The sequence below is a fragment of the Cyanistes caeruleus genome, chromosome 1 (genome assembly GCF_971803275.1).
Source record: "Cyanistes caeruleus chromosome 1, bCyaCae1.hap1.1, whole genome shotgun sequence".
NCBI classification, from domain to species: domain Eukaryota; kingdom Metazoa; phylum Chordata; class Aves; order Passeriformes; family Paridae; genus Cyanistes; species Cyanistes caeruleus.
The window spans coordinates 83,875,905-83,886,878 of record NC_141701.1 but is presented as its reverse complement, the minus strand read 5'-3'; the positions used below and the strand labels follow the sequence as shown (position 1 = coordinate 83,886,878).

Here is a 10,974-nt window from a genome sequence, read left to right as displayed (position 1 = left end):
TTGGATTTCCTGCCATTTGTGTTCTATCCCTTGATGCACATACTTACAGGGGTAGAATAGTTCAGTAAATCAACTTCTTATATTTTTTTCCTGTATTCCCTAACTGATGTCAAGTTCCAGAGTAGTTTGATTTACATGTTGCCTTTTTGTTCTTGTTTAGCATAACAAAGGCAAACAAATATTTTCAGTTTCCTGTAAATCTCTTAAGTTTTTCATTTGGTTTGGTTTTTCAAGTCTGCTGGTCTTTGAATATACTCATACGCTTTTGTTTAACTAGCGGAGCAGAACAAATGTAGCTGAGAGAGATATTCTGGAATCTGCTTTTTTCATGTCCCTGCCTGTCAGAATTTGCACTTTTTGTCAACTTTTGCTGTCAATATTCAGCAAAGAAGCTGCTGAATATTCTCTGGTCAGGTGTTTTGATCTACTTTTGGTGTTTATTTAGTGTTCTTAAGAATATTCCATATTTTTTTTTGTTCTTCTGAGGGTTATCTTGACAGGAAGCTATTTAATAGTTACGTATTTGTTGAAATAGGCAGGAGCATCTTCATTTTGCTGTTTACTCTTTCCTTCCTCCAGAATGACAAGCTTGTTTAGAGGTTGGCTTCCATACATGTTTTTGGTCTTAACCAGATTCACCCTAGTAATCATGGTTGATTTAAAGCCGTTCCTGTAACTTACGTAAACTATTGCAAGAACGCAGTGGACTGTTTATTTCATACTGTGCTGCTATTCCAGCAGATAATTAATTCTTATCAAAACATTGTTTCTTCTATTCTTGGGCAGGCAGATTTTTGTTGTAGCTCTTGTGGTAGAGCTTCAGTGCTTACCCCTTAAATTTTTCTTTAGCTTTTTATTAACATATTAAACTAGGGATTTTATTCCACAAACCCTCTGTCATCATAATTAGCTGTGTAAAAACTCTTTTAATTGGTCGTTCATCCTCTGTCCTGGCATTTGTGTAGTGACAGCCCAGGTATTAGATAAGATTGTCCTGTTTTTATCTTTTGGTCCCTGTGACCTAATTAGAATTCTTCCTCTCCTCCCTACTTCTACATGCACACACACCCTTCTGATGGGAGCTTTTCGATTAGGTTGCTGGTTTGTAACATTTTCTGTTTACTCACCTTTGCAGGCTTCCTACCTGAGAGGCTCCAGTTTGATGAATAAACACTCAAGGATACTTCTTTCCTTTGTCATATCCCGAGTTTAGGGATGCTTAATTTCCACCCATCCAAGCCAGCTGTGCATGGTGCTTGCCACATGTACAATCTGCTAGTCTTTTGCAGAAATACTTGACATTTTTGGGCTCATTTAGCTGAACTTCTCAGCAATTAGGACATTCTACTGCATATTATTCCATGACTATCTGCATCATAGCAGGAGCTAGGTTCCCTTCTAAATAGGCATTGGTTGTGTTTTGAGGCATCTCCAGGAAATAAGTCACTGACACCTGATACAGGCCTGATGTTGATAATGCAGCCAGAGTTTTCTTTCCTGCTTGGTGACCTATTATCAGGCACTGTAACATGAATTGGCAGGACTTGCTTTTGCTTGCCCTCTCTCCTCCTCTGCTGCCTCATTTAAATCCAAGCTATTCAAGGCAGGGACTTTGCTTTCAAACATGCTCAGTGTCACATGCATTCTGTCAACTATAAACAGTAATTTCCTCTGACTCACTCTGTTGTTGGCCACGTGACCGTCCACAGGTAATTTGTTACAAAAATCTCAGCTGGAGTAGTTGCTTTCTGCTGCTTCTCTGTCCATGTCTTAGCAGCAGTGAGACAGCTAGGCAAGGGGCTGGGAAAGTGGCTGTAAATATCACCCATCTTCTTCAGGAAAAACAGTGGCAAATGGGGACTGTTACTTGCAGCTGTAATTTAGGCTCTGGCAGAGCCAGGTGAATCGTTTGCCCAATAGTAAGTTAAGAAAAAATTAGAACTATATGAATCCAAATTATCATTTCTTCTTCCTCTCCTCCTTGAAGGCTAGAGAATGGGCTGTACCAGAGAGGCTCTGACCTATTAAGACTTCTGCTTAATCTAAGATTTTAGAAAAATCTGGAAAAATTAGCTGATTACTGTTTTCAAATGTCCCATTTAAGTTGCCAGTTGAAATGCTCATGCTCTTGTGTGACTGAGCATGAGCTCACTTAAGTTTTAATGATGTTTTAATTAATTAATCACAGCTATTAGTTGCTCCATAGACAACTGAACAGCAAAGAAATCATTACTGTTTTAATCTCTATACCTGCTCTTGTTTTGCTGTGGGCTGGTATGTTTGTGTCCTGCCTTGCTCTGCCACTATAATTTGAATATGTTTTCTTTTTCATTGTTGTTGTTGTTCTTACTTGCCCAAAAAGCTCATGCCCATGATGCACGTGTCCCCTGTCAGCGTGGGAGCAAGCAGGGCACTGTGCCTGCCTGAAAGCAAAGCTGGTTTAGCTGCAGCACAGCCAAAGTTTCCACAGGAGCCACAGGACCTGCTGACAGAGCCTAAACCTTTCTTTCCACCCTTCATCTTCACTGTCCTTCACCAGCTTCAAGACAGAAGGGGTGCCCCTATAAAGACACTGCCATGGCCCAAACTCACTCAGAGGGCACACGTACACACCCGTCCGTAGTGCTGGTGACCAATGCCCCACAAACACACAGGGTCCTGTGTGACCACTCACCCAAAGCACACCAGGGAGGTGCTGCACCTGGAGCACTGCGAGGTTCCTGCCTATTCCAGGTTTAGATGGCCTCAGTCCAGCTGAGTACTTGAGCCTTTATGGGGTTTCTGTGGGGCAGTGGGACTTAGTGTTGTTCGTCCTGGGCAGCCTGAGGCTCTGCATGGGGTAAATGAATCAACAGAAACACGTGTAGGGTCTGTGCTTCAGATCCCCTGGAGCGGGCACAGGCTGGAAGCTGACTGGTGAACAAGGGCAGTGATGCTGACACTCAGGGCTCCTATGGGGTTTTGTCCTAGTTGTCAGCTGTGTAAAATGGTTTTCACAAGCTTTGAGGCTATTTGGCTTATTCTCTTGGGCCTTCTTTTGTGTAAAGTGTGCTCACTTCACTGCAGTACATACTGGAAATGCATGATGCTTCTTACAAGAAGAAAAAGGTTTTGATGAGAATTTTCCTTTGATGTGAATGTTAATTGGCAATTTTTGCCTGCCTCTTTCCTGTTCCATTTGACTAATTTTCTGGGGTTTTCACTTTTTTTTTTCATTTCAGTTTCTTTCTTTTTTTGTATGACTTACCCTCTGTCCTTCACACTATTTTTTTTCCTTTTTCAAACAGAAGATAAAGCACAGATTTCTTTTTTAATCCTATTTCAAAGCTTTTTATGTTCCAATATTTCTCCAGTGTTTATAGCAAAGCAAGTTTATATCCAACAAAGCAGAAGCTGACAGAGTGTCTCTGATTTCTGGTTTTCGCTTCAAAGCAACAGGCCCATCTGTACACGTTGTCCTTCCCCAGGCTGACAGCAGGAAGACAGTGGGCTGTGCTGTTGTTAGAGGATGGAGACGGACTTGGAGGAGCACAAGCGACTCTGATGTACTTGGTAGCAGTGCAAGGGAGTGGAATGGTTGAATTACTCGTGTTCAGCAACCTGTTTTGTACCAGTTTCTTGGGTTAGAGGGGGAAAACAGATCTATGTACAAGACATCTTCTAAATTTCCATTGCGTAGCAGCAGCTTCTCTGCAGTGTGTGCCAAAGATAAATTAGCAGGGACTGATGGCAAGGGTAGAGGTTGCGTAATTTCATTCAAGAAATAAACACCAGCCTCTTGCCAGTGCTGTCAATATCCTGTGTGTTACCTGGAACTGGAAACAAACTTAATTCATGTTAAAAGATTGAGCAAACAAAGTTGTCTGAATTACTTTGACAGAGAACCTGGCGTGAACCTGGAGGAGGTAATTTCAGTTCTTCCGGTATTTTTAAGAGTGCAGCCATAAAGCAAAGAGCAGTGGGAGAGTATGATGCTGTCCTACGCAGCAACGTGGGGTAGGGCAAGCAGATCTAGAAACAAGAGCTGTCAGTGAGAGGCACAAAGAAGACCTGGGGAGCAATGTGGTGGTTTGCAAGCACAGCAACTACTTACGACCACCTACAACTGGTATGTTTTTGAGAAAACCAGAGGCCTACCAAGACTGCAAATCATTAATTTGGCCTTTCATAACAAGATCAAGTCATATCTACATGAGGGTAATAGATGTGGCTTAAGTGGGGTGGTATAACTGGTAGCTTAGTTTTGAAGCAGAGAAGCCTCACAAAAGTTTAGGACCTGTCAATCTTTAAAGATTATGTGGAGGTGTTTCCAAAGGCATGATACAAAGCAGAAAATTATTCCTATTTTTGAAGAGCACATTAGCAGCTTGGGCGGAGCAACTTAATCACCAAGTTGCTAAGTAGACATAGGCCAGAAGTTACTGCAAGTTTAACTACAGAAATGTTCCCTATCTGGCTAAAAAGTGAAAGCATTCATGAAATTACATATCTAGGAAGGTACTGACAGTAATAGGCAAAGACTGAGGAAATACAAAACATGATACAAACATTCAGCAAGCAATGCAGTAGCTTTGATGGTAATTCCTAAGGGACATAGTTGAAAACAGGCAGAAAAGGCTCCCCCCTTTAGCTGTCTGCCTAGAGTTTCCTGAAACCTGAAAACCTAGAAAAGTATAGTGACCAAAGAACTAAGTTCCCCATGGGTGAAATTCTGTATTGAAGCTCTCTCTCTCAAAGTAGCACAACAGGAGCTTAGAAACCATAACTGCAGCAGCTGTGGATCTTCTAGATAAGTAGTGGCCAAGGGAAGGTGAGGCCATGGCAATCCTCATGTTACTCTTATCTGAGTTTCTTAAACAAAGGCGGAGGGGGGCTCTCAAGCCTGTGAACATCTTCCCTCTCATTATCCAGTTTTCAGCAGGAGGTGTGTCACCCCACAGTAAGAACAGCACTGGCTTCTTCTCCTCTTCCATCCCCCTAAAGCACAGATTCCCAGGCAACTCGTATTTTTGATCCCTCTGGTCAGCAGATCCATGGTTTATGCACTCAGCTGTTCAGCTCTTCCTTAGGACACTGGGGAAAGGGGGCAGCTGCAACCAGCTGGAGAACTGTCAGGCAGGATAGGAGTTGCAACTGATTTTGCTGGAAAAGGAGGAAAGGCTGCATGGCAGTGCTGACAAGTGGAAGGCTGCACGGGGAAGGTGTGGAAAACCAGAGCAACTCCAGAAAAGGCTGACACGTGTCACATCTTGAAATACTGTTGATTGTAAGAATGGCTCTACAGACCAATTTTATCATGAAGACCTTCAAAACACAAGCACTAAGCTTTCTCTAATGAAGACTGCAGCATGCCTGAGTATTAGAAAAAAAGATTGTTCTTCATTAGGAATAAAATAATCCCCTTTCCCAGCACTCAAGGTACAGTAAGTAGTGGAGAAAATCATACTACACCTGATAGGAAGGTGATTTTGGTGGAACTGCATTTTCAAACTCACCAGTGTATCACTTCTAATCCTATAGTGCATTTTCCTGTGGCCCAGTAGAGTGTTCCCAGGGAATAAGTGCAATAATGTGGGAGGGGCAGTGAGGCACTGGGGGTATTGTTACAGTGTCCAGTGAACACACAGTTGGTGTCTCTGGAGCTTCACCTAGTCAGACAGCTGCTGTTATCTGTAATATCACCTGTGCTATCTTGTAACATGAACTTGCATTGTAATCGTCTGCTTAAATATAATTTTGAGGTGATAAGACCAGTTGAGAGTGGGTGCTCATGTCAAGAGACAAAGCGGATGTCCCTTTGTAAAAGGCCTGCATTCACTTCTTGCAGATATTCAAGTATGTTTTAGCTCTGAACCTTTCACTGCCGGACCAGCCACAGCTTCTTCCCTCCTGTGCCTGTGCCTGCTCGCTTTCAGCAGTATTTTTCCATGCCACCTGAGGAGAAGGTAGGCTGCTCAGCCTTCTCTTCCAACCCACAATCCACAGCATCCTTAGGAATATTTAGCAAGCTAAAGGAGTCTCATGTCCAAGTGTGAACAGCAAATTGTTCCCGTGTGAAGTCTGGTATAAGTAGGTGTACCAAATGAAAAGAAACACATACTAAATGAAGTTCAAGATCATCCTGGTCCCAAGTTTAATTTATATCTTCTCAAATTAGAGAGTAAAGATTTGCTTTTACTACTGGGTTGTCATTAATTTTATTTCAATAGATCTAGTGCTCAACATGCAAATTATCAGTACAGTTACTTCTTCAGCATTAAATAAAAATTATATAATGGTTCATCATTTACAAGTATATTATTGTGAATATTGTTTTCCTTTTTTTTCTAACACCTATGCCAAACATGTTAAGCAGTTAAATAAGTTTTGAAGTACAGTATGAAGATAAAATTCTGATTCAAACAGTGCTTTGAGCACTTTTGTTTCCAGAGTGTTCCTCCCAAAGCAGCTGCAGCAGCCCTGGGGAAGCAGGCTGGTGGCTGGGCTATATATGAACGTGTCACCTGCTTTTGCAGCACACGATCAGGCACCAACACCTCCTCTGCTCCCAGCAGGCAGCCCCGCTTCGACCTGAGCCCCAGCTGCCTACAAGCACCACCTGCCTGTGTGCACACAACCCTGGGATGTGACTCTGCAGCAGTCCCTGGGCCCTCAGCCCTGCCCATGTTCATCGTGGCAAGGGCTGGTGGCTGTGAGAGCACTGGGATCCAGCCCTGCTGCAAGCAAGCACCTCCTGGGACATACACAGAGTGCAGCAGCATGGGAAATTTCCTTCCAGGGAGACCCACAGGATTAAGCTGACATTTTTTCCAGCAGAGAGGGTGCTGTGTGGCCCTGCAAGACAAAAACAATTCTGTGATCACTGCCAGCACAATCATCAGCACACGAGTTGTTGTACAGCTACAGCAGGGCCAGCTTTTTGTTTGGGAAAGTGCAGCCAAGTAGACAACTGGGTGTGATACACATTTCAGTCACCCTACATTTGCCACCACCATATACTGGCCATCGTTTCATTCCTCTTTCCCAAGTATCCTCCATAGACAATACCCTCTATTAGGGGTATCTAGATGGGACAGACAGTATGTTAGATAGATCCTTTTCTGATGGAGGACAGCAGCTCTTGTGTTCCTATTAACTATTCTTCTTCAAGAGATAAGGTATCATGAAAGCTGGTTGGCAGGAACCACCTATTTACACTGCCATTATTCTAAAACCCCGAGTTTCCCAGGAATCCCAGAATTACTAACATGGCTCCTGTCTCCTGTAACCATTAATGCTAATTTCTTAAGAGGACTGTTAAATGCTTGCTACAAGGAAAAAAAAAATTAAAATAAAAAAAAAAAATGTTGGGGAAAGCTAGAAAAGAAAGCAAGTCATTTTGGAAAGAAAATAGAAGTTGTTTTGTTTGCCCGTGGAAGTTACTCTCTCACTGCTATTTCTTTTTTCTAAATGCAGTAGGAGAGCTGGGATGGAAATCACACCAAGGCATCTCCAGCTTTATCACAGTGTAGCCTATGGGATCCTGGTCTTCCCCTGCCCTTCCCAATAGACAGAAAACACAAGCAGAAAATTCAGTAGATAAATAGTCAGGCACAAGTGACTCTAGAGGCTGGAGGCTGCAACCATGCTACCTGCTCTTCTAAAACTTCATCCTTTCTCCCAAAAGCTTCTGGAAATATGACATGTTTCTTTTGCATGCTGATGAGTGTGTATCTTTGGGAGCATGTATCCTTTAAGAGCAAAAGGACATTTCTAATATCAGCCGTTTGTCCTGCAGTATTACTAATTCACAAACTTGCTTCCACATTTAAATGATAACTTTGATTCTATAGTTGCCACACTTTGGTTCCTATTGAATACTTCAACCCCCAAAACTGCAAAACTCTGTTGAAAGATTTAAATTAACAAATCTGAGGAAGCAGAAAACCACAGCTGCAACAGCTCTTATACTTTGCTTTCATCTACTTGTCTTGTATTCTGTCCTTTTCTAAACACATCACTGTTGTATTGAAGCTTCTTCTGCAGATTAATTAGCAAAGTAATGAGCATGTTTATTCCATTCTTTCTCCCTCCCATCCTCAGGGTATATACAGACATTGGCCGGCTCACTCTTGAAAATTATACACTTTGTGATGTTATTTATGGAGGTCAGATTAATTAAGTATTGCTTTATGTATAACTGCAGTTTGGAGTGGTGTTATGATGTTTACGTTAGCATTCAATTTCCAGCTCCACAGTCATTGAGAAAACAGTTCTATTGTAAACAATTCCCATGTGCCAGGAATGCATTTCCTCTGTGAATGAGGTCATGTGAGATGAATACAAACCAGGTAAGTCAGGGAGGGCAGACTTCAGTTTCCACTGGCATTATTTAAAAGAATCAAAAAGGTTTGCTGGGGAACTCATTGGTAACTTGTATGGAGTTCATAGGGTCTTCCCCTTTGAATTCTTTTCTCACACAGAAGTCAATGCCAGTTTACAATGCAGAGAGCAAACAAGAGCAAAGATTATCACAGCTGCACTGTCAATCCCAAGGTTGCTAAAGGGGCCTCTTAGCCAGAATAAAAAAGCAGTATGGATTTTTCCATGAAATCTACTACAAGATTAGAAACCTACTATTCCATGAAATCTACTTTTTTCCATGAAATCTACTACTCCCATTAGACTAATAAACTGTGGACATTTAACTGCGACTGAAGAGGTAAATATCACAAGTTCAAGGGTCCTAAAGGGCCCCTACCAATGTTTAACCTTCATTTTACTGGGAGCTTAGTGCAGATGATTTTTTGCACTCACGTGCTCACCTCACCTTGATCTTGAGAGTTATGTGATGAAAGACAGATTTACTTCTGTCAGCTTTGCTCTATCTCTATACTGCTGACATTTGAGTTTTGAAAGCCTCAATGTCTTTTGTGGTGGAAGTCTAGAAGCAGTCTCTCATTATTATCTGATTAATCTCCTCCTTTGTGTCAATTTGATGTTGGTGGAAAGACAGCACATACACTGTCCCATATGTAAAAGAGGAAATGCACATATTTGGTTGCTGCTTTTTCCTGTCCACATCCTTTGACTTAGCACTGCTAAAAACATGATTGACATGCTTTTATTAGATGGATCACTAATCAACTTCCATTGATGTCACCCTAGCAGCTAGCATTTTATTACGCACCATACCTTCCTCTGAATTCCTTGTGCCTCCACCTCTGAAGCACTGGACTCAAAATGCCACCAAAGACATATTCCAGGTCAATCCTATTTCCAGACTAATCCTTGGTTTTCTCATCCTTTTACTGCATCAAATTCAGGTCCTTTGTTCTCACCCTGAAAACTGCATAATCCCAGCCCACAACTCTGTTTCCATTTCCACCTACTCACTACTTCTAATCTCTGTTCCTCTACAATATTACTTTCAACACCCTTCTGCACACCTTCTTGCCTGGGGGATTTCAGTTTTTTCTTTCTTTTTTTTTTTTTTGTGTTGTTTTGGTCTTTTTTGGAGGGGGTGAAAATTTTGTACAAGCTAATGACTGCATCTTAACCAGTGAGAAAAAGTAATCTGAGTGAATTTTTAAATTACAAATGATTATAACTTAAATGCAAATATGCTAAATAAATACCTAAATATCTAAGTCAAATAAACAGAATTATTTTAATCAAACTGCTCTGGGTTTTTTGTTTTGTTTGTTTTAATATTTGTTCTAATATTCTGCCTTCAAGCCGAACACTGTGCTTTTATCTTCTTTTAATGTGAATAACATGACAAACCTGTAGTTTCACTCAGGTGAGTGAACAGCAGGAACACCATGCTGAAAAAAAATTTGGATTTAGGAGAAGAGAGCAGCATGAACTTCAACTGCAGTCAGCAGAACCCAGCGGAGCTCAACTACTGTGCAAACCGAGTCCCACAGAACCTGCATCTGTTTTTACTGGAGCGATGGTGTAAAACAGGCTTTAAAACACGCCGTGATAAAGTCTGTTAATTATCTTGCATAAAGGGTTTGTGCTTTCTACCTCACTGACACACGATATTTCCCGTACAAGGGAGAGCTCTCTGCTCTCCTCTCATTCCGAGTGCACATTGCAGAAACGTTCCGACACATCTCCAAAATTTTCGTCATGTCAATTGGTAACCTCAGGCAATGTATTAACATGTTTGTGTACAAACAGGTGCTTCATATACGAGAAGTTTACGTAAAGATCTCGGAGCAGCCTTCCAGTATCTGAAGGAAACCCACAGGGAAGGCAGGGAGGGATTCTTTGTCAAGGACTGTAGTCCTTGGGATAGGATAGGGGATAAAGGGGAATGGGTGCAAACTGCAGGAGGGTAAATTTAGGCTGGATATACGGAAGAACCGCGTTACCGTGAGGGTGACGAGGCGCTGGAACGGCTTGCCCAGAGAAGCTGTGCATGGCCCGTGACTGGCAGTGTTCAGGCTGGACGGGGCTTTGGGCAACCGGGTCCAGCGGGAGGTGTTCCTGCCTGCCCACGGCAGGAGGCTGTATCGAGATGGTCCTCAAGGTGCCTCGGGACCCAAACCATTCTACGATTTCATGACTAACCAGGGTCAGGGCTTTTTTTCCTCTTTCCCTGCCCAGCCCGGCACTTCCCTCCTCACGGACGGGGCACTCAGGGCTAACCCCAACCCCACGCCTCCGCGGCGAGCCGGCGCGCACCGCCCATCTCGGGGCGGGCGGCAGGCGAGCCCACGGGCCGGGCCCGCCCTCACGCTGCCCTGCCGCCGCTACCGCCGCCGAGGCCGGGTTCATCCTGACCGGAGCCGCTCCTCGCTGCCCTCCGTTGAGGCCGCCATGGCCGAGGACCCGGGGGGCGGCCGCTCGGCACCGCCACTGTCCCGTAGGGGGCGCCCTCCGCGCCGGGACCGGCTCCCGCTTCCCGCCGCCCTTTGCCTCCGTCCCTGACCCCGGCGGCGGCGCCGCGCGCTCCAATCCGCGCGCCCGGCCCCGCCGCGCCGC

At 43.5% G+C, this 10,974-nt stretch overlaps 1 long non-coding RNA gene across 1 annotated transcript; it reads right to left on the bottom strand.

Moving 5' to 3' along the window:
- Window positions 1-6,104: 6,104 nt before the first annotated feature.
- On the bottom strand, window positions 6,105-10,949 carry LOC147655667 (uncharacterized). The gene is made up of 2 exons (XR_015289740.1): window positions 10,362-10,949; window positions 6,105-6,834 (listed from the first exon to the last, which is right to left on the bottom strand). It is a non-coding gene; the product is annotated as an uncharacterized LOC147655667 (long non-coding RNA).
- Window positions 10,950-10,974: the final 25 nt, after the last annotated feature.